We start from the raw sequence: 25030 nt of genomic DNA on the forward strand, positions 1-25030 counted from the left end.
TCTACCTGCTCCTAAGAGACAGACACTAACCAGATGAATTACCAATTACTCTACAGTACAAGGTAGACTATACACATCTCTACAGTACAAGGTAGACTATACACGACTACATTACAAGGTAGACTATACACATCTCTACAGTACAAGGTAGACTATACACAACTCTACAGTACAAGGCAGACTATACACATCTCTACAGTACCAGGTAGACTATACACAACTACAGTACCAGGTAGACTATACACAACTCTACAGTACAAGGTAGACTATACACATCTCTACAGTACCAGGTAGACTATACATGACTAGACACTACAAGGTAGCCTATACACATCTCTACAGTACCAGGTAGACTATACATGACTAGACACTACAAGGTAGCCTATACACATCTCTACAGTACAAGGTAGACTATACACAACTACAGTACCAGGTAGACTATACACGACTACATTACAAGGTAGACTATACACGACTACATTACAAGGTAGACTATACACATCTCTACAGTACAAGGTCGACTATACACAACTACATTACAAGGTAGACTATACACTACTACAATACCAGGTAGACTATACACGACTAGACAGTACAAGGTAGACTCTCCATATCTCCACAGTACAAGGTAGACTATACACATCTATACAGTACAAGGTTGACTATACACGACTCAACAGTACAAGGTAGACTATACACGACTCAACAGTACAAGGTTGACTATACACGACTCAACAGTACAAGGTAGACTATACACATCTATACAGTACAAGGTTGACTATACACGACTCAACAGTAAAAGGTAGACTATACACGACTCAACAGTACAAGGTAGACTATACACGACTCAACAGTACAAGGTAGACTATACATGACTCAACAGTACAAGGTTGACTATACACGACTCAACAGTACAAGGTTGACTATACACGACTCAACAGTACAAGGTAGACTATACACGACTCAACAGTACAAGGTAGACTATACACGACTCAACAGTACAAGGTAGACTATACATGACTCAACAGTACAAGGTTGACTATACACGACTCAACAGTACAAGGTAGACTATACACGACTCAACAGTACAAGGTAGACTCTCCATATCTCCACAGTACAAGGTAGACTATACACATCTCTACAGTACAAGGTAGACTATACACGACTCAACAGTACAAGGTTGACTATACACGACTCAACAGTACAAGGTAGACTATACACATCTCTACAGTACAAGGTAGACTATACACATCTCTACAGTACAAGGTAGACTATACACGGCAGGGAAATATTGCATGTGGGAACAACAGACATAGCCACTTCCCCTCACGTTGTCATGACGACTAGGTTTTAAGATGGTCTATTCCCAACGTAGAGCATTTTATTGTCCTCTGTTGTGGAGGCCATGCGTCTGCATCTCTTGAATGGAGGCAGTCCATCTCTTTCTCTCACTCACCTCTTGTGGAAAGTTGTTCTCTTGTGTTTTCACTTTAGTAACCATCTTTCAAATCCTAGGAGAATAGACCATCTTTAGTTAACCTAACAAAGATACAGATTATACAACTGAGCAGTGAGCTTCTTCAGCCTTCATATCAACTGTTCTCAGGAAGTAACTAATGTTGAATCAATACATTCGTTAAGGCCCTTCGGTTTGTCTCCTGCGGAGGGTTCCGATTGTTTGGTGTCATCCGGAAGGGGAGTGAATAAAGTTCTGGTTTGAATGATGAGGTCATTAGAGGAGATAATAGGGTCTCCGTGGTAATGATCTGAACAGTGAGATAACACATCACATTTTATAACTCAGGGCCTAATTCCCCCTACTCACATCCACCACAGTCACCACTGTCATTTTTAGTAGAGGCTAAATTTAACACTCATACCAGGGCACCCATCTGAGCTCTACCATGTCACACAGACAGACAGACACAGTCAGACTGACTGACAAGAGAGACAGAGAGACAAAGAGAGTGAGAGAGTGAACGTGTGTGGCTTGGTAATCTTTACTCCCCTGACAAGATACTGACACTTAAGGTCATCTCTGCCACCGACTTAATGTCAACGCTGGCCCTGCATACTCTTGGCTGTAATGTGCCAGGGAGTAGGGTTTTTGTGAGGACTGAAGAAGTGTGCGTGCAGGCTTGTATGTATGTGCACACTTGAGTGTGTGTATGTACGTGTGTGTGTGTGTGTGTGTGTGTGTCTCAGGGTAATATGAGGATAGATGAGTGCTGACAGATGTATCAATCAAATTCAATCAAATCAAATGTTTTTATAAAGCCCTTTTTACATCAGCCGATGTCACAAAGTGCTATACAGAAACTCAGCCTAAAACCCCAATCAGCAAGCAGTGCAGAAGTAGAAAGAGGAACTAGGCTCCGAGGGGTGGCCAGTCCTCTTTCGGCTGTGCCGGGGGGAGATTATAACAGTACATGGCCAAGATGTTCAAACATTTATAGATGACCAGCAGGGTCAAATAATAATCACAGTGGTTGTAGAGGGTGCAACAGGTCAGCACCTCAGGAGTAAATGTCAGTTGGCTTTTCATAGTCGAGCATTCAGAGTTAGAGACAGCAGGTGCGGTAGTGAGAGAGAGAGAGTCAAAAACAGCAGGTCTGGGACAAAGTAGCACATACGGTGAACAGGTCAGGGTTCCATAGCCGCAGGCAGAACAGTTGAAGCTGGAGAAGCAGCATGACCAGGTGGACTGGGGACAGCAAGGAGTCATCAGGCCAGGTAGTCCTGCGGCATGGTCCTAGGGCTCAGGTCCTCTGGGAGGGGAGGGAGAGGGAAAGAGAGAGAGAATTATATATATTTAAAGTTACACAAGACACAGGCGCAGACAGAGATTGACGCCTCGATTCGCATTCCTAGGAAACTATGCAGTATTTTGTTTTTTATGTGTTATTTCTTACATTGTTATCCCGGGAAATCGGGAGGAAATATTGGATACAAGGGCAACGCCAACTCACCAACACACGACCAGGAATATGACTTTCCTGAAGCAGATCCTCTGTTGGGTCCACCACCCAGGACAATGAATCGGATCCCAGCCGGCGATCCAAAACAACGGTGCTGCAGAAGGGGCAGATGGAGCGGTCTTCTGGTCAGGCTCCGTAGACGAGCACATCGCGTACCACTCCCTAGTATACTACTCACCAATGTCCAGTCTCTTGACAACAAGGTAGACGAAATCCGAGCAAGGGTTTCCTTCCAGAGAGACATCAGAGACTGTAACGTTCTTTGTTTCACAGAAACATGGCTCACTCGAGACATGCTATCGGAGTCGGTACAGCCACCTGGTTTCTGAATCGCACCGACAGAAACAAGCATCTCTCTTGTAAAAAGAAGGGCGGGAAGTATGTCTTATGATTAACGATACATGGTGTGAATATAACAACATACAGGAACTCAAGTCCTTTGGTTCACCTGACCTAGAATTCCTTTACAATCAAATGCCGACCGCGTTATCTACCAAGAGAATTCTCTTCGATCACAATCACAGTCGTGTATATTCCCCCCCAAGCAGACACATCGACTGCCTTGAAAGAACTTAATTTGACACTATGTAAACTGGAATCCACAAAACCCTAGATCATTGTTATTATAACTTCCGCAACGAATATAAAGCCCCTCCTGCCCCCCTTTCGGAAAAGCTGACCACGACTCCATTTTGTTGCTCCCAGCCTATAGAAAGAAACATAAACAGGAAGCACCCGTGCTCAGGTCTGTTCAACACTGGTCCGACCAATCGGATTCTAGACTTCAAGATTGCTTCGATCACGTGGACTGGGATATGTTCCGCATAGCGTCGAACAACAACATTGATGAATATGCTGATTCGGTGAGCGAATTTATTAGCAAGTGCATAGGTGGTTTTGTACCCACAGCGTCTATTAAAACATTCCCCAAACAGAAACCGTGAATTGATGGCAACATTCGCGCAAAACTGAAAGTGAGAACCACTGCTTTTAATCAGGGCAAGGTGACCGGAAACATGACCAAATACAAACACTGTAGCAATTCCCTCCGCAAGGCAATCAAACAAGCTAAGCGTCAGTATAGAGACAAAGTAGAGTTGCAATTCAACGGCTCAGTCACGAGAGGTATGTGGCAGGGTCTACCGTCAATCACGGACTACAAAAGAAAAACCAGCCCCGTCGCGGACCAGGATGTCTTGCTCCCAGACAAATGAAACAACTTCTTTGCTCGCTTGGAGGACAATACAGTGTCACTGACACGGCCCACTACCAAAACCTGCGGGCTCTCCTTCACTGCAGCCAATATGAGTAAAACATTTAAACATGTTAACCCTCGCAAGGCTGCAGGCCCAGATGGCATCCCCAGCTGCAGAGCATGCGCAGACCAGCTGGTTGGTGTGTTTTACGGACATATTCAATCAATACTTATCCCAGTCTGCTGTTCCCACATGCTTCAAAAGGGCCACCATTGTTCCTACTCTCAAGAAAGCTAAGGTAACTGAGCTAAATGACTACCGCCCCGTAGCCCTCACTTCTGTCATCATGAAGTGCTTAGAGAGACTAGTCAAGGACCATATCACCTCCACCCTACCTGACACCCTAGACCCACTCCAATTTGCTTACCGCCCCAATAGGTCCACAGACGACACAATCGCAATCACACTGCACACTGCCCTAACCCATCTGGACAAGAGGAATACCTATGTAAAAATGCTGTTCATCAATGACAGCTCAGCATTTAATACCATAGTACCCTCCAAACTCGTCATTAAGCTCAAGACCCAGGGTCTTGACCCCGCCCTGTGCAACTGGGTACTGGACTTCCTGACGGGCTGCCCCCAGGTGGTGAGGGTAGATAACAACATCTCCATCCCGCTGATCCTCAACACTGGGGAACCACAAGGGTGCGTTCTCAGCCCTCTCCTGTACTCCCTGTTCACCCATGACTGCGTGGCCATGCACGCCTCCAACTCAATCATCAAGTTTGCAGACAACACTACAGTGGAAGGCTTGATTACCAACAATGACGAGACGGCCTACAGGGAGGTGAGGGCTCTCGGAGTGTGGTGTCAGGAAAATGACCTCACACTCAATGTCAACAAAAAAAAGGAGATGATTGTGGACTTCAGGAAACAGCAGAGGGAGCAGCCCCCTATCCACATCGACGGGACAGTAACGGAGAAGGTGGGAAGTTTTAAGTTACTCGGTGTACACATCACGGACAAACTGAAATGGTCCACCCACACAGACAGCATCGTGAAGAGGGCGCAGCAGCGCCTCTTCAACCCCAGGAGGCTGAAGAAATTTGGCTTGTCACCAAAAACACTTACAAACTTTTACAGATGCACAATCGAGAGCATCCTGTCGGGCTGTATCACTGCCTGGTACGGCAACTGCTCCGCCCACAACCGAAAGGCACTCCAGGGGGTTGTGAGGTCTGCACATGTCACGCCCTGGTCTATATTTATTATGTTATCTTCATTTATTGAGTCAGGCCAGGGTGTGACATGGGTTTATTTGTAGTGTGTTTCGTCTTGGGGTTGTGTGGGGTGTAAAGATTAGTCCATGGCTGCCTGAGGCGGTTCTCAATCAGAGTCAGGTGATTATCGTTGTCTCTGATTGGGAACCCTATTTAGGTAGCCTGGGTTTCACTGTGTGTTTGTGGGTGATTGTTCCTGTCTCTGTGTTAGTGTTCACCAGACAGGCTGTATAGGTTTTTCACGTTCCGTTTGTTGTTTTTGTATTTATAAGTTATTTCATGGATCGTCATTTGTTTCATTAAAGACATGAGTAACCACCACGCTGCATTTCGGTCCGACTCTCTTTCGACAAACGAAGAACGCCGTTACAGAATCAACCACCACACACGGACCGAGTGGCGTGGTTACAGGCAGCGACAGCAGGAGCAGCGAAGGGAGGACGTTATGGACAGCAGAAGCATGGAGTATACGACGTGGGATGAAATAGACAGGTGGGCGGTCGACCCAGAGAGAGTGCCGGAGCCCGCCTGGGATTCGCTGGAGCAGTGCGAAGAGGGCTATAGGAGAATGGAGTTGGAGAGGCAATCACGACGGCGCAGAGGAAAGCCCGTGAGTCAGCCCCAAAAATGTATTGGGGGGGCTCAGAGGGAGAGTGGCTGAGTCAGGAGACAGACCTGAGCCAACTCTCCTTGTTAATCGTGAGGAGCAGCGATCAAAGGACTTCTGGACTTGGGAGGAGATATTAGACGGAAAAGGACCCTGGGCTCAGCCTGGAGAATATCGCCGTCCTAAGGAAGAACTGGAGGCGGAAAAGCGGAGAGGCGCTGGTATGAGGAGGCAGCACGGCGACGCGGATGGAAGCCTGAGAGTCAGCCCCAAAATTTATTGGGGGGGGGCTTACAGGGACTATGGCTATGCCAGGTAGGAGACCTGCGCAAACTCCCTGTGCTTACCGGGGGGCTAGAGAGACCGGGCAGGCACCGTGTTATGCTATGGAGTGCACAGTGTTTCCAGTGCGGGTGCATAGCCCGGTGCGGTTCATACCAGCCCTTCGTATTGGCCGGGCTAGAGTGGGCATCGAGCCAGGTAAGGTTGGGCAGGCTCGGTGCTCAAGAGCTCCAGTGCACCTGCACGGTCCGGTCTATCCAGAGCCACCTCCACACACCAGTCCTCCGGTAGCAGCTCCCCGCACCAGGCTTCCTGTGCGTGTCCTCGATCCAGTACAACCAGTTCCAGTACCACGCACCAGGCCTTCAGTGCGCCTCGCCTGTTCAGCGCAGCCAGCGCTTTCCCCCTCTCCTGCGCTGTCGGAGTCTCCAGCCTGTTCAGCGCTTCTAGAGCCTTCCTCCTCTACAGCGCTGCTGGAGTCTCCTGTCTGTTCAGCGCTATCAGAGCCTTTCTCCTCTACTGCGCTACCGGAGTCTCCCGCCTGTTCAGCGCTTCTAGAGCCTTCCTCCTCTACAGCGCTGCCGGAGCCTCCTGCCTATTCGGAGCAACCTGTGCTGCCAGTCTGCATGAAGCAGCCAGAGCTGTCAGTCTGCATGAAGCAGCCAGAGCTGCCAGTCTGCATGGAGCAGCCAGAGCTGTCAGTCTGCATGGAGCAGCCAGAGCTGTCAGTTTGCTTGGAGCAGCCAGTTCTGCCAGTCTGCATGGAGCTGCCAGTCTGCATGGAGCTTCCAGTCTGCATGGAGCTGCCAGTCTGCAAGGAGCTGTCAGTCTGCAAGGAGCTGCCAGTCTGCAAGGAGCTGCCAGTCTGCAAGGAGCTGCCAGAGCTGTTAGTCTGCATGGAGCAGCCAGAACTGTCAGTCTGCAAGAAGCCGCCAGAGCTGTCAATCTGCATGGAGCAGCCAGAGCTGTCAGTCAGCATGAAGCAGCCAGAGCCGTCAGTCAGCATGAAGCAGCCAGAGCCGTCAGTCAGCCAGACTCTTCCACATCTGCCAGTCAGCCAGACTCTTCCAGATCTGCCAGTCAGCCAGACTCTTCCAGATCTGCCAGTTAGCCAGACTCTTCCAGATCTGCCAGTCAGCCAGACGCTTCCAGATCTGCCGGTCAGCCAGACTATTCCAGATCTGCAAGTCAACCAGACTCTTCCAGATCTGCCAGTCAGCCAGACTCTTCCAGATCTGCCAGTCAGCCAGACTCTTCCAGATCTGCCAGTCGTCCAGACTCTTCCAGATCTGCCAGTCGGCCAGACTCTTCCAGATCTGCCAGTCGGCCAGACTCTTCCAGATCTGCCAGTCAACCAGACTCTTCCAGATCTGCCAGTCAGCCAGACTTTTCCAGATCTGCCAGTCTGCCAGACTCTTCCAGATCTGCCAGTCAGCCAGACTCTTCCAGATCCGCTAGTCAACCAGACTCTTCCAGATCCGCCAGTCAGCCAGGATCTGCCAGAACTGCCAGCCAGCCAGGATCTGCCGGATTCAACTGCCTGGCTGGGCTTCCTCTCAGTGCTGGGCTTCCTCTTTGTGCTGGGCTTCCTCTCTGTGCTGGGCTTCCTCTGTCCCGAGCTACCCCTCTGTCCCGAGCTGCCCCTCAGTCCAGTGGGGTTCTGGGTGAGGACTACTAGGCCATGGTCGGCGGAGAGGGTGGACAATCCTAGGACGCGAGGAGGGGGGCCTAAGACATTCATAGAGTGGGTTCCACGTCCCGAGCCGGAGCCGCCGCCATGGACAGGCGCCCACCCGGACACTCCCTATTGTTTTGATGTGCGTCCGGGAGTCCGCACCTTAGGGGGGGGGTTCTGTTACGCCCTGGTCTATATTTATTATGTTATCTTCATTTATTGAGTCAGGCCAGGGTGTGACATGGGTTTATTTGTAGTGTGTTTCGTCTTGGGGTTGTGTGGGGTTTATAGATTAGTCCATGGCTGCCTGAGGCGGTTCTCAATCAGAGTCAGGTGATTATCGTTGTCTCTGATTGGGAACCCTATTTAGGTAGCCTGGGTTTCACTGTGTGTTTGTGGGTGATTGTTCCTGTCTCTGTGTTAGTGTTCACCAGACAGGCTGTATAGGTTTTTCACGTTCCGTTTGTTGTTTTTGTATTTATAAGTTATTTCATGGATCGTCATTTGTTTCATTAAAGACATGAGTAACCATCACGCTGCATTTCGGTCCGACTCTCTTTCGACAAACGAAGAACGCCGATACAGCACAACTCATTCCCGGGGGCAAACTACCTGCCCTCCTGGACACCTACACCACCCAATGTCACAGGAGTGCCAAAAGATCATCAAGGACAATAACCACCCGAGCCACTGCCTGTTCACCCCGCTATCATCTAGAAGGCGAGGTCAGTACAGGTGCATCAAAGCGGGGACCAAGATACTGAAAAACAGCTTCTATCTCAAGGCCATCAGACTGTTAAACAGCCATCACTAACATTGAGGCGCTGCTGCCAACATACTGACTCAACTCTAGCCACTTTAATAATGGAAAAATTGATGTAATAAATGTATCACTAGCTACTTTAAAGAATGCCACTTTATATAATATTTACATAACCTACATTACTCATCTCATATGTATATAATATACTCTATACCATCTACTGCATCTTGCCTTTGATATTCGGCCATCACTCATTCGTATATTTATATATACATATTCTTATTCATTCCTTTCCACTTGTGTGTATAAGATAGTTGTTGTGAAATTGTTAGGTTAGATCATTTGTTAGATATTACTGCATTGTCGGAACTAGAAACACAAGCATTTCGTTACTCTCGCATTAACATCTGCTAACCATGTGTATGTGACAAATACAATTTGATTTGATTTAATTTGATGATTCAGGAGAAATACTCCAGACATAACAGACTGACCCACCGACACAAACTATTGCAGCATAAATACTGGAGGCTGAGACAGGAGGGGTTGGGAGACACTGTGGCCCAATGGTCTCTGTCATGCATCCAACGATACCCCCGGACAGTGCCAACCAGGCAGGATATAACCCCACCCACTTTGCCAAAGCACAGCCCCCACACCACAAGAAGGAGCTCTTCAACCACCAACTCACTACCCTGAGACAAGGCTGAGTATAGCCCACGCCAGGGGCGCCAAACCCGAACAGGAAGATCACGTCAGAGACTCAACCCACTCAAGTAACGCACCCCTCCAAGGGACGGGATGGAAGAGCACCAGTAAGCCAGTAACTCAGCCCCTGTAAAAGGGTTAGCAGTCCTTCTTAAATAGTGGGTCTCACCCCCCTGGGGGGGCTCCGGAGCGATGCCAGGGGGGGTGCATGTGACCCCGGGGAACATGCTTTCTTTTGCCGCAGGGAGTCGTTTTTTTTCACCAAACAACAGCACACAGCACAGAGCAGGAGAGATGAAGTGCAGATAACAAACCCTTCAGAGACACCATGGAAAAATATTTAACAGGGATGAAATGAAAGGCGGAGAGAGAGGAGATTATGAGACAAACGTAAGTCACCAGAAAGTTAAGACGAGGAAATATGAGGAAGCGTATGTAGCGCTTGGCTTCACTGTGACTATGGTGGGAGACGAGGAGATATGAGGAAGCGTATGTAGCGCTTGGCTTCACTGTGACTACGGTGGGAGAAGAGGAGATATGAGGAAGCGTATGTAGCGCTTGGCTTCACTGTGACTATGGTGGGAGACGAGGAGATATGAGGAAGCGTATGTAGCGCTTGGCTTCACTGTGACTACGGTGGGAGAAGAGGAGATATGAGGAAGCGTATGTAGCGCTTGGCTTCACTGTAACTACGGTGGGAGAAGAGGAGATATAATGAAGCGTATGTAGCGCTTGGCTTCACTGTGATTACGGTGGGAGACGAGGAGATATGAGGAAGCGTATGTAGCGCTTGGCTTCACTGTGACTACGGTGGGAGAAGAGGAGATATAATGAAGCGTATGTAGCGCTTGGCTTCAATGTGACTACGGTGGGAGAAGAGGAGATATAATGAAGCGTATGTAGCGCTTGGCTTCACTGTGACTACGGTGGGAGACGAGGAGATATGAGGAAGCGTATGTAGCGCTTGGCTTCACTGTGACTACGGTGGGAGACAAGGAAATATGATGAAGCGTATGTAGCGCTTGGCTTCACTGTGACTACGGTGGGAGAAGAGCAGATATGAGGAAGCGTATGTAGTGCTTGGCTTCACTGTGACTACGGTGGGAGACAAGGAAATATGAGGAAGCGTATGTAGCGCTTGGCTTCACTTCACATTTAAGTTTTGGGGCGGCAGCGTAGCCTAGCGGTTAGAGTGTTGGACTAGTAACCGAAAGGTTGCAAGCTTGAATCCCCGAGCTGACAAGGTACAAATCTGTCGCTCTGCCCATGAACAAGGCAGTTAACCCAATGTTCCTAGGCCGTCATTGAAAATAAGAATTGGTTCTTAATTGACTTGCCTAGTTAAATAAAGGGAAAAACATTTTTTTTAAATGTACACCTGTATATTGTCTGCATATTTAACATTATGTTTCCGAATGACATCACCAAGAGGTAAAACTTACAGTTGATTTGTCAGAGGACAAGCCATCCACAGAGACAAGCTGATATCTTTCCGACAGATAAGATCTAAACCACACCAGAAATTGTCAGTGTAGACCAATTTGGGTTTCCAATCTCTACAAAAGATTGTCAAAAGCAGCACTAAGGTCTAGGAGCATGAGCCAGATGCAAAGCCTTGGTCTGACACCATTGAAAGGTAATTTACCACCTTCATGAGTACAGTCTTTTTGTATACATTGTTAGTCTTCAGGAAGGCAGTGAACATCTTTGAGAGGAATGGGGGATTCGATATAGGCTGATAGTTTTATATATTTTCTGGGTCAAGGTTTGGCTGTTTCAAGAGAGGCTTTGTTACTGCCAGTTTTAGTGAGTTTGGTACACATCCAGTAGATAGGGAGCCATTTATTATGTTCAACATAGGAAGGACTTCCAGTTTGGTGGAGCGCCAATTCCGTTCCAATTTTCTGGAAGCTCGCATCAGGGCTCGGGTATTTTCTGTATACCAGGGAGCTAGTTTCGTAAAGCAAATGTTTGTTTTTAGGGGTGTGACTGCCTCTAGAGTATTATGCAAGGTTCAATTGAGTTCCTCAGGTGGTTAACCGGTTTCTGTACTCCGACGTCCTTGGGTAGGTGGAGGGAGTCTGGAAAGGGCATTTAGGAATATTTGGGTTGTCCGGGAATTTATAGCATGGCTTTTAGTGATCCTTGGTTGGGGTCTAAGCAGATTATTTGTTGTGATTACAAACATAATAACTTGGTGGTTCGATAGTCCAGGATTATGAGGAAAAACATTAAGATCCACAATATTTATTCCACGGGACAAAACTATGTCCAGAGTATGACTGTGGCAGTGAGTAGGTCCAGAGACATGTTGGACCAAACAAACTGAGTCGATGATGCCTCTGAAAAGCCTTTTGGAGTGGGTCTGTGGACTTTTCCATGTGAATATTAACGCTGTGTTGTCATTCTGTATACTCCCCTTGTCCTCAAAAATGAACAGCCTTCACTAAACCCCTAACATAAAGCAGCTTAATTGCATGAAGAATTAATTTTGCATGAAGAAACAACCTGTCATTCATCACAAACTTTGTGAACATCTGTGTTTTCCCTCTTCATGATGCAGAAAGACTGCATTTAATCAGTGGACACCACTTGTTTTTATTATAACACACCTGTCATGATGGTTTTCTTTACTAAAGTAGAGGTTTATTATTATTATTGCTAAAGGTACTGCATAGGTGTAAACATACATTTGTTTGTAAGAGACAGCACTTGTAAAGCATAAGAAAGTTGCAGAAATGTGCAGAAAGTAGTTTTGAATGCATTTTATTGAAGGGAAACAATAACACGAACTTTTTTGGGCAACATAGTGATATATACTTATGTACTGTACAATAAAGAATTCAATTACAAAATACTAGTCTTCTCCCATTTTTTTTAACAATTGCCCCCACCCACAAGGTGTAAAAACAACAACCATAAATAAGAATAAAATAAGATAATAGATAGACAAATAAATAGACAAAAACGTGAAGAACATAAATCAAATCAACTCTAATTAGCACATGTAGGACAGTATGCAAGTGTGTGTTGTGACGACCCTCCCACTCTGTCTGCAGTATTCTGTCTTTGTTCTTGTGTCCTTATTAGGATGCCAGTGGGCGGAGTTGGGGAGGGTCGTCAGCTACATGGGAAACACCTGGGCCAGGTGTGTCCCAGGATAAATAGACCTCTTCCACATTCATGGAGGAGACTCTCTCCATGCAGACACCTTTGTAGATTGTGTTGTGGTTCTTGGTGGCCTTTTTTTTGTTTGTTTGCTTGTTTGTTTGTTTGCATTGGCACCTTTCAACACCCTGCATTATCACATTCATGCAAAACACTCACTTACACTACTGATTACTGATTACACACACCATTGTATATTTTCCTTAGTTGCTTTAGTTAATAAATATATATTTTGTTACTCCTTATCTCCACGTTGTCTCCCTTTGTTACGGGCTTTGTAGATGTATTTCTCACATGTGCAGCACATAGTATTTGTTTTACAGTCCTCCTTTGGGGGGCAGAATTGGCATCTCCTCCTCTTGCCTGGTCCAGCTGCAGCCTCAGGTGGATCAGGACAAGATTCAGCCCCCTGAACAGCTTTCACAAGCGCTGCTGAGGCTGCTGTGTGGGAAAGGCTCTCCCTTCTTTGAATGTGTGGGGTTACAAGTGCCTTTTCCAGCTGCTCCAGAAACACCCTCCTCTTGTTCCGCTTATCAGGCATCCAGGTAGTGTCGATCTTGTTCCATATCACAAAGGCATTGTATGAGGACACATCAATGATGTTATGGACCAGGGGCCAGCAGGCTTGTTCTTTCTAACTGTGCCAACCATGGTGATCTTCCTCTTCAGGAGCTGCTGGCTGAGTTCAATCAGTAGCATAATCTCCATTTCTCATTGTGTGTGTGTGTCTTTGACGTTTAGGTGGTGTGTAAATGATTTTATAACTGCCGGGTCAAAAATGACCCTAAGACAATTTTTGTACCCTGGTGGTGTACAGCTTTCATGGAAACATGAACAAAGGCGATGTTTCACTTTTTCTAATGTTGGGGTCAATCTCGGAAAAGTAATAAAAAAATATATAATAAATATTCCTCTGCTGTTAAACATAGTGGCGAGTCACTTTTGACCCTTAAGACAACACATGGGTTAACGTCACCGAAAATGTGAATATATTCTGCCATGACTACAAGGTCCATTAGGAATTCAGGGAACTCAGTGAGGAACGCTGTATACGGCCCCGGGGGCATGTAATCAGTAGCTATATAAAGTGATTGAGTTGGCTGCATAGATTTCAAGACTAGAAGCTCAAAAGACGAAAACGCTGCCATTTGTTTTGTAAATTGAAATCTGCTATCGTAAATGTTAGCAACACCTCTGCCTTTGTGGGATGCGCGAGGGATATGGTCACTAGTGTAACCAGAAGGTGAGGCCTCATTTAACACAGTAAATTCATCAGGCTTAAGCCATGTTTCAGTCAGGCCAATCACTGCAAGATTATGATCAGTGATTAGTTCATTGACTATAACTGCCTTGGAAGTGAGGGGTCTAACATTAAGTAGCCCTATTTTGAGATTTGCGATATCACAATCTCTTTAAATAATGACAGGAATTGAGGAGGTCTTTATTCCAGTGAGATGTGCTCCATGAACACCTCCATGTTTTGTTCTGCTCAACCTAGATCAAGGCACAGACACTGTCTCAATGGGGATAGCTGAGCTGACTAGACTGACTGTGCTATTGGCAGTCTCCATCAAGCTGGCAGCCTGCTGCTTGACCTGCACCCTATTTCAATGTGGAGCTAGAGGAGTTAGGGCTCTGTCTATGTTCATAGATAAGATGAGAGCATCCCTCCAGCTAGGATGCAGTCCGTCTCTCCTCATCAGGCCAGGCTTGGTCCTGAATGTGAGTGAGTCCCAAAAGCCGGCCAATTATCTACAAATTCTATCGTTTGGGACGGCAGAAAACTGTTTTCAAACAGCGATTGAGTTTTGAGACTCTGCTCTAGAGCTCATCACTCCCCCTAACTGGGATGGGGGCAGAGACAATTACTCAATGCCGACACATCGTTCTAGCTGATTTACACACTGAAGCTATGTTGTGCTTGGTGACCTCTGACTGTTTCATACTAACATCGTTGGTGCTGACGTGGATAACAATATCCCTATACTCTCTACACTCGCCAGTTTTAGCCTTAGCCAGCAACATCTTCAGATTAGCCTTAACGTCGGTAGCCCTGCCCCCTGGTAAACAGTGTATGATCGCTGGATGATTGGTTTTAAGCCTAATACTGCGGGTAATGGGGTTGCCAATGACTAGGGTTTTCAATTTGTCAGAGCTAATGGGGGGAGGCTTTGGCAGCTCAGACTCCGTAACGGGTGGAGGAGAGACCAGAAAAGGCTTGGCCTCTGACTCCAAATCATTGCTTAATGGGGAGAACCGGTTGAAAGTATCTGTCTAAGGATTGCGTCTGAAGCTGGGTTTGCAGTACGGCTATCCTCACCATAAGGCAATCTTTCTCCTGTATATTATAGGTACAGCATTACAAGGCATAATGTCAATGTTACTACTTAGCTTCGGCTGGTGGAGGTCCTAAAGAACCACATCCAGAAAAAGCGTCCGAGGTGAAAAAGTTGAATGAAAGAAATTTGAGCGAGAGGAAAATAAAAAATATAAAACGGTTATTAAAAATGTAGAAGGTAAAAAGTTGGCAGGTAGCAAAGTAACGCTAGCAATAAACCGCACAGCAGCATGTAAACAAGTCCACAAATTGTGAGCGGAAGTCAATTATTGAACTGGCATGAATGTGGCTGCGTGGGCCTGTCCTCTGTGTTTCAGGAGGTAGAGGGACTTGATGGTGGAAATGTCAGCACGGAACAATGCGGTGCTCCAGTCCAGGCGCCAGAAGGAATCAGTTGGATGGGCCTTTGATATCCTTCTTCTTCGATGAGGTTTAATGGCGGTTGGCATACAATTTGCTGCATTACTGCCACTTACTAGACTGGGATACAACTCCCTTATACTTCGCTTGAAATGTTTTTTTACTAAATAAATACCCTACCATCTAACACCACAATCACTCATTTCAAAATGTTATAAAATAATCCTACTACACTGCTTAACTATATTTACTCCTAACTCATGCCATCATCCTGAAAGGATTTTAAACAAGTTCTCATTTACAACCGCGACCTGGCCAAGATAAAGCAAAGAAGTGTGACACAAACAACAACAGAGTTACACATGGAATAAACAAGTGTACAGTCAATAACACAATAGAAAAAAAGAAAGTCTATATACAGTGTGTGCAAATGGGGTGAGGAGGTAAGGCAATAAATAGGCCATAGTTGCAAAGTAATTACAATTTAGCAGATTAACACTGGAGTGTTAATGAGCAGATGATAATGTGCAAGAAGAAATACTGGTGTGCAAAACAGCAGAAAAGTAAATAAAAACAATATGGGGATGAGGTAGGTAGATTGGGTGGGCTATTTACAGATGGGCTATGTACAGCTGCAGCGATCGGTTAGCTTCTCAGATAGCTGATGCTTAAAATTAGTGATGGAAATATAAGTCTCCAGCTTCAGCGATTTTTGCAAATCGTTCCAGGCATTGGCAGCAGAGAACTGGAAGAAAAGGCATCTGAAGGAGGTGTTGGCTTTGGGGATGACCAGTGAGATATACCTGCTGGAGCGCATGCTATGGGTAGGTGTTGTTATCGTGGCCATTGAGCTGAGATAAGGCGGAGCCTTACCTAGCATAGACTTATAGGTGACCTGGAGCCAGTGTGTCTGGCGACGAATATGTAGGGCGGGCCAGCCGACTAAAGCATACAGGTCGCAGTGGTAGGTGGTATAAGGGGCTTTGGTGACAAAACAGATGGCACTGTGATAGACTTCATCCAGTATGCTGAGAAGAGTATTGGAAGCTATTTTGCAAATGGCTTCGCTGAAGTCGAGGATCGGTAGGATAGTCAGTTTTACTAGGGTATGTTTGGCGGCGTGAGTGAAGGAGGCTTTGTTTCGAAATAGGAAGCCGATTCTAGATTTAATTTTGGATTGGAGATGTTTAATATGAGTCTGGAAGGGAAGTTTACAGTCTTGCCAGACACCTAGGTATTTGCAGTTGTCCACATATTTTAAGTCAGAACCGTACAGAGTAGTGATGATAGTTGGGCGGGTGGGTTGTGGGAAGCGAATGGTTGAAAAGCATGCATTTGGTTTTACTAGTGTTTAAGAGCAGTTGGAGGCCAGGGAAGGAGTGTTGTATGGCATTAAAGCTCGTTTGGAGGTTAGTTAACACAGTGTCCAAAGAAGGGCCAGATGTATACAGAATGGTGTCGTCTGCATAGAGGTAGATCAGGGAATCACCCGCAGCAAGAGCGACATCGTTGATATATACAGAGAAAAGAGTCGGCCCGAGAATTGAACTCTGTGGTACCCCCATAGAGACTGCCAGAGGTCCAGACAACAGGCCCTCCGATTTGACACACTGAACTCTGTCTGCGAAGTAGTTGGTGAACCAGACATTTGAGAAACCAAGGCTGTTGAGTCTGCCGATAAGAATATGGTGATTGACAGAGTTGAAAGCCTTGGCCAGGTTGATGAAGACGGCTGCACAGTACTGTCTTTTATCGATGGCGGTTATGATATTGTTTAGTACCTTGAGCGTGGCTGAGGTGTACCCGTGACCAGCTCGGAATCTGGATTGCACAACAGAGAAGGTATGGTGGGATTCGAAATGGTCAGTGATCTGTTTATTAACTTAGCTTTCGAAAGACTTTAGAGAGGCAGGGCAGGATGGATATAGGTCTATAACAGTTTGGGTCCAGAGTGTCACCCCCTTTGAAGAGGGGGAGGACTGCGGCAGCTTTCCAATCTTTAGGGATCTCGGACGATACGAAAGAGAGGTTGAACAGACTCGTAATAGGGGTTGCAACAATGGCGGTGGATAATTTTAGAAAGAGAATGTCCAGATTGTCTAGCCCAGCTGATTTGTACAGGTCCAGGTTCTGCAGTTCTTTCAGAACATCTGCTATCTGGATTTGGGTGAAGGAGAAGCTGGGGAGGCTTGGGCAAGTAGCTCGTGGGGGTGCGGAGCTGTTGGCTGCGTTGGGGTAGCCAGGAGGAAAGCATGGCCAGCCGTAGAGAAATGCTTATTGAAATTTTAGATTATCGTGTATTTATCGGTGGTGACAGTGTTTCCGAGCCTCAGTGCAGTGGGCAGCTGGAAGGAGGTGCTCTTATTCTCCATGGATTTTAATTTGTGTGAAATTGAGGGCATCTAGCTTAGATTGTAGGACTGCCGGGGTGTTAAGCATTTCCCAGTTTAGGTCACCTAACAGAACGAACTCTGAAGATCGATGGAGGCAATCAATTCACACATGGTGTCCAGGGCACAGCTGGGAGCTGAGTCGGGTCTATAACTGTCGGCAACAGTGAGAGACTTATATCTGCAGAGATTCATTTTAAAATTAGAAGCTCAAGCTGTTTGGGCATAGCCCTGGAATGTATGACAGAACTTTGCAGGCTATCTCTGGAGTAGATTGCACCCCCCCCCCTTTGGCAGTTCTATCTTGACGGAAAATGTTGTAGCTGGGTATGGAAATCTCAGAATTCTTGGTGGCCTTCCTAAGCCAGGATTCAGACAAGGCAAGGACATCAGGGTTGGCGGAGTGTGCTAAAGCAGTGAATAAAACAAACTTAGGAAGGAGGCTTCTTATGTTATCATGCATGAAACTAACCACTTAACACACCCTGTAACTCTTCTGATGTCATCTCACACACCCAAATACCTCTCTGCAGCTGCCACCACAACCTCCATTTTCTTAGACTTCTGATCCATCCCTGCAGTACAATAGATAACCATGGCTATAAATGCTAAAACCACAATCTTGCTGAAATGATATCACTTTTTGGCCTATCGCTCTGTACTGGTATGTCTCTACTACTCTCACCACTCCTCCCCCTTTACCCATGTTCCTCTACTGTCTTCACTGCCTAGGCATGACAACTTCTCACTACTGTAACCCTGGGAACCTCAACCTGCCTCTCTCGCCCGGGACATGTCTGATCCCCAGCTCCATGGACACCCCTACAATTAACACATTCCACTACTTTCCCCAAAACTACACATGCCTTTCTGCACAATTCTCACACCTTGGACCCTCCCTCCTACACACTGCTGCCACATGTCCATAAGCTTGACACCTGTAACATGGTAATGTATTTGGCACATACGCTCATACAGGATACAGGATCACTTATAACTAACTTCACTTTGTCGGGTGGACTCAACTTCAAAACTCAGAAGAACTAGTCTCCCTACTCTCGCCACCCTGTCTGCGTCGCATCATATGACAAGCATCACATACACCGGGGAATCTTTCCCCTCAGCTGGTCAACTTTTATATTTACTGCTACCCCAGTTATCACTCCTTCCATTGGTGCCCTTTTCTTGAGAATGAAACAATTCACTTTTATTTCCCCCATTTGTTTTCTTCAAGAGCATTCTCCCTCTTTCCAACGAAAACACAAACAATTATCACTAGTCCACTTCTGGTTACCCTCACCGATTCCACATGACCCAACTCTTTTTTCACCCACTGTGAAATCACAAATTGATCAGCCAAAAACCTTTTCCCAGAAACTTCACTCCTACTGTCACAGACTCTTCTTCATGCTGATCCTCGGTGCAAGACTCTGTCTCCGATAACTTCACCTACCACCTCTGATACTTCACTCTCGTTCACTTCCATTTCTCCTCCTGTCTTCAACTCACTCTGACTTTCTACCATTCTTTAACAAACCATCTCCCTTTTTTCCCACAATTTTCATCCGACTCAAGCTCACCCTCTTCCTCACCTCTCTCTCTTAGACCTTTTCTTCCTCTCTTGTTCCCTCCATTACTCCTCCTCTTCTTATGATAATACTGCTGCCCCACTTCTGACACCCATCTTGTTCTTGCTTTCTCTAGGGACTCCATTTCCCTTGCCCTGTTCCCTCAGAGCGTTTTGGCCTTTGATTTCCATAGGGGCGCACGGTTTTTCACAGGGCCTCCTATGTGTTCATGTGTCTGCTCGTTCACAGTTGTTTTAATGGCTGTAATGGTAAAGACCACAGCCAAGCTTGTGAGTTTCAAGTCTGCATTGGGAAGCTTACAATTCATCCTACAATTTCTACCGATCTGCGTGCCAGTTATGATGACTTTTATATGCACATTTTCTTGGAACAGTTTCATTTCAATAATAACTTTTCAAAATCATTTTAATGTTGTTAATCATACAAATATGAAGTAAAATGATACAATCTGAAAGCTCTATTTCCAGCCATATGAACACATTGATACACTGATTCATTGGCGGCTCAGGAAATTAGAGCATATAACTCAGATGCAGCAGTAGGTCCATAGTCAACTAAGTGAAATACACAGGCCTAAAGCCGAAAAATATAAACAACAGACGATATCCTGATAAATTCTGTTTTTTTCAATCACATTCATCTATCAACTCCACCTGTCTACCTCCCTTTCTATATGAACTTCCAACATTGTATCAAGTAGCCTATTCCAGGGCCTCAGAGTTTCCGGACAGAAAGCAGTATTTTTTATGACGAGAAAAGGCCGTGACATGACCACTTGATATACGGGATCATCAAATCATGATATTCTGCTCTTTCACATGGCTTGGTGATTCTCGAAGCCGGGAGTGTTGGAAAGATTTTTCAAATACTAAGGAACTATTTTCATGGATGTTTCAAAAACAGAGTTTCTTGACTTGTGTGAGGCAAAGAAATATTGAGTGATGTACGTGGTGAGTTAAGACAATCAGAAATCAGACATTGCCAAATGGGCACTTTCCTTTATATGCAATGCATTCTGGAGAGGGACTCACCATGTATTCGCCACACGCTCCTCCCCTTCTTCTTTATGCAACATTGTAAATTATACCCGACACATTATCTTCACACGCTTTTCACTGACGGCCGCAACTCAATCACCGAGACCTATTGCCACACACACTACCCAAACGGTGGGCTTCCCAAACACACTGGTGATTGGAAACAAACTACAGAAAGAAAAAACATTTAAAGAGGCTAGTTATCCTCTGTGGCTAAGTCATGCTCCCTGGTGAAGTATTTTGAATGAGTTCAATTAGACATGTATAATAATAATAATTTTGGCAAAACAATATACTTTAGGCCAGTACAGAGTCCTAACTGTGCACCCAACAACTTTGCTTTGCAATTCACAAGAGGCTGAAAGCAAATCAAATCAAAAATCTAATTTATTTATATAGCCCTTCGTACATCAGCTGATATCTCAAAGTGCTGTACAGAATCCCAGCCTAAAACCCCCAAACAGCAAGCAATGCCGGTGTAGAAGCACGGTGGCTAGGAAAAACTTCCTAGAAAGGCCAGAACCTAGGAAGAAACCCTAGAGAGGAACCAGGCTATGTGGGGTGGCCAGTCCTCTTCTTGCTGTGCCGGGTGGAGATTATAACAGAACATGGCCAAGATGTTCAAATGTTCATAAATGACCAGCATGGTCAAATAATAATAATCACAGGCAGAACAGTTGAAACTGGAGCCGCAGCACGGCCAGGTGGACTGGGGACAGCAAGGAGTCTTCATGTCAGGTAGTCCTGAGGCATGGTCCGAAAGCAGAGACCTGTATATAATGATGAGATGCTAATGTCTCCGCCCTAACAATGGAAGTCTTTATCCTAAAGGCGGGGAGGCAGGCGACGGGGTTAGGTCTGCGTATTATTCCCATAGAAACGCATTGGGTTTATTCTGGGCAGAATTTAGCGAGAGTGAGCCATCTCACTTCACGTCTTCCTCACTGCTGAAACTATGTCACAGGAGAATGCACCCGAGTGAGCGAAACAACGCCCCTCTGTATGTAGTATGACATGCCATACTCTTCTGGTCCAGACAGCATCAGATACATGACATATAGAGGGGAGCTGTTTCCCTCGCTCGGATGCTTTCTCTACACATACTGAGACAGGGGAGCTGTTTTGCTCGCTCGGTTTCTGATCGAGCGCGCCTGAGCGAGCGTGTCTGAGATTGATGCATCTTTCTGTGCATGTCTCTGCAAAATAAATGATAAATATTTCAATATTTTATTTGGATGGGCAAGGAGGTACATTTACTTTTGATACTTAAGGATTTTACTTCGTTGCATTCACTTTTACTTGAGTCATTTTCTATTAAGATATCTTTATTTTTACTCAAGTATGAAAATTGGGTACTTTTTCCACCACTGAAGGTTGTGCACTACAAAGCCAGAGATAGATAGAAATAGACTCAAGTAAAAGTGAATGTCACGCAGTAAAATCCTTAAGTATCAAAAGTAAATGTAATTGCTAAAATATACTTAAGTATCAAAAGTAAAAGTATAAATCTTTTCAAATTCCTTATATTAAGCAAACCAAATTTGCAGATAGCCACAAGCGCACTCCAACACTCAGACATCAGTTACAAACGAAGCATCTGGTTAGTCCGCCAGATCAGAGGCTGTAGGGATAACCAGGGATCTGGATAAATGTGTGAATGAGATGATTTTCCTGTCCTGCTAAGCATTCAAAATGTATAGAGTACTTTTGGATGTCAGGGAAAATATATGGAGTAAAAAGTACATATTTTCATTAGGAATGTAGTGGAGTAAAAGTTGTCAAAAATATAAATTGTAAAGTAAAGTACTGATGCCCAAAGAAACTACTTAAGTAGTACTTTCAAGTACTTTCCACCACTTCTACTTTTGATCAGGGCACATTGACTTCTGGTCTAAATAAGCTTACTATATAGGGAATAGGGTGCTATTCGGGATGTATAACTTGCTCTCTTTACAAGACAGATATTCTATGCAACCAAGACGACACTAAATAATTCAAGAGCAAGAGTGTTATCTGACATTTAGTGCAGAGTTTTCACACAATCACACGCTTGCACTTGGAGTCGCTCTATGTCAGACAGGGTTGGAGGTTGGAGTGGGACTCTATGTCAGACAGGGTTGGAGGTTGGAGTGGGTCTCTATATCAGACAGGGTTGGAGGTTGGAGTTGGTCTCTATGTCAGAAAGGGTTGGAGGTTGGAGTGGGTCTCTATATCAGACAGGGTTGGAGGTTGGAGTTGGTCTCTATGTCAGAAAGGGTTGGAGGTTGGAGTGGGTCTCTATGTCAGACAGGGTTGGAGGTTGGAGTGGGTCTCTATGTCAGACAGGGTTGGAGGTTGGAGTAAGTCTCTATGTCAGACAGGGTTGGAGGTTGGAGTTGGTCTCTATGTCAGACAGGGTTGGAAGTTGGAGCAGCTCAACGTCAGACAGGGTTGGAGGTTGGAGTGGCTCAACGTCAGACAGGGTTGGAGGTTGGAGTGGCTCAACGTCAGACAGGGTTGGAAGTTGGAGTGGCTCAACGTCAGACGAGGTTGGAGTTGGTCTCTATGTCAGACAGTGTTGGAGGTTGGAGTTGGTCTCTATGTCAGACAGTGTTGGAGGTTGGAGTGGGTCTCTATGTCAGACAGGGTAGGAAGTTGGAGTTGGTCTCTATGTCAGACAGGGTTGGAAGTTGGAGATGGTCTCGAGTCAGACAGTGTTGGAAGTTGGAGATGGTCTCGAGTCAGACAGTGTTGGAAGTTGAAGTGGCTCAACGTCAGACAGGGTTGGAGGTTGGAGTTGGTCTCTATGTCAGACAGTGTTGGAGGTTGGTGTTGGTCTCTATTTCAGACAGGGTTGGAGGTTGGAGTGGCTCAACGTAAGACAGGGTTGGAGGTTGGAGTTGGTCTCTATGTCTGACAGTGTTGGAGGTTGGTGTTGGTCTCTATTTCAGACAGGGTTGAAGGTTGGAGTGGGTCTCTATGTCAGACAGGGTTGGAGCTTGGAGTGGGTCTCTATGTCAGACAGGGTTGGAGGTTGGAGTGGGTCTCTATGTCAGACAGGGTTGGAGGTTGGAATGGCTCAACGTCAGACAGGGTTGGTTTTGGAGCTTGTCTCTATGTCAGACAGGGTTGGAGGGTTGGAGCTTGTCTCTATGTCAGACAGGGTTGGAGGTTGGAGCTTGTCTCTATGTCAGACAGGGATGAAGGTTGGAGTGGGTCTCTATGTCAGACAGGGTTGGAGGTTGGAGTTGGTCTCTATGTCAGACAGGGTTGGAGGTTGGAGTGAGGAGATGAAATAGAGAGAATGTTTTTCACGGTGGGTGATCTACGTTTAGCAGAGAGAGAGACAGAGCGAGGTGGGATTTACAGCTGCCAATTACTGTGGTCCACAGTGAGGTCATGCGTACCTGCCTGTTTCTACCCAACTCTGCCCAGATCACCCCAGGGGTTTAGACTGTGTGTGTGTGTGTGTGTCTGTGTGTGTGTGTGTGTGCTTGTCTGCGTGCGTGCGTGTGTGTGTGTGTGTGTGTGTGTGCTTGTCTGCGTGCGTGCGTGTGTGTGTGTGTGTGTGTGTCTGTGTGTGTGTGTGTGTGCTTGTCTGCGTGCGTGCGTGTGTGTGTGTGTGTGTGTGTGTGCGTGCGTGTGTGTGTGTCCGGCTCAACCCATCGGCTTCAGTCTACAGCTGAACCTGTCAAGACGGGGGAAAGGTTCAACAAGCAATGAAGACATGTCTGTAGCAGATTGCAATGTGCTGATGGGGAACTCAACTCCTCCCTGGACATATTGACTAGGTCATGATGCTCTTACATAAAGACTTTCAGTAAGCCGTGTGGGAGTTGGGAAGTTTGTGTTGGGTTAGAGAGAACTTTACTGGTTCCTACAGATAAAATGATGTAAAGGACTAACTGGATGTTCTGATGCAGTTGGACCATTTTTGCCTCCAGTCCAAGGTGTAGGTTAATAAAGCTGGTTTATCATGAACCGACAGCAGCAGTCTCTTTGATTGATAGGTGCATTCAATTCTGAGCAATCAACCAGTGGTCCTCATCAGCTGGCCGCTAGCAAGCTTGGAACACAGCGTGATGGGAACAAAAATACTCCTGTATCTGGTTATACTGACTGGAGGGGGTGTGTGTGTATATATGTGTGTATATGTGTGTGTGCTTGTCTGCGTGTGCGGGTGTTTATATGTGTGTGTGCTTGTCTGCGTGCGTGTGTGTATATGTGTGTGTATGTGTGTGTACAGTGGGGCCAAAAAGTATTTAGCCAGCCACCAATTGTGCAAGTTCTCCCACTTAAAAAGATGAGAGAGTTCTGTAATATTCATCATAGGTGCACTTCAACTATGACAGACAAAATGAGAAAAAAAATCCATAAAATCACATTGTAGGATTTTTTATGAATTTATTTGCAAATTATGGTGGAAAATAAGTATTTGGTCACTTACAAACAAGCATGATTTCTGGCTCTCACAGACCTGTAACTTCTTCTTTAAGAGGCTCCTCTGTCCTCCACTCGCTACCTGTATTAATGGCACCTGTTTGAACTTGTTATCAGTATAAAGACACCTGTCCACAACCTCAAACAGTCACACTCCAAACTCCACTATGGCCAAGACCAAAGAGCTGTCAAAGGACACCAGAAATAAAATTGTAGACCTGCACCAGGCTGGGAAGA

The sequence above is a fragment of the Oncorhynchus masou genome, chromosome 32, assembly GCF_036934945.1.
Source record: "Oncorhynchus masou masou isolate Uvic2021 chromosome 32, UVic_Omas_1.1, whole genome shotgun sequence".
Taxonomy (NCBI): Eukaryota; Metazoa; Chordata; class Actinopteri; order Salmoniformes; family Salmonidae; genus Oncorhynchus; species Oncorhynchus masou.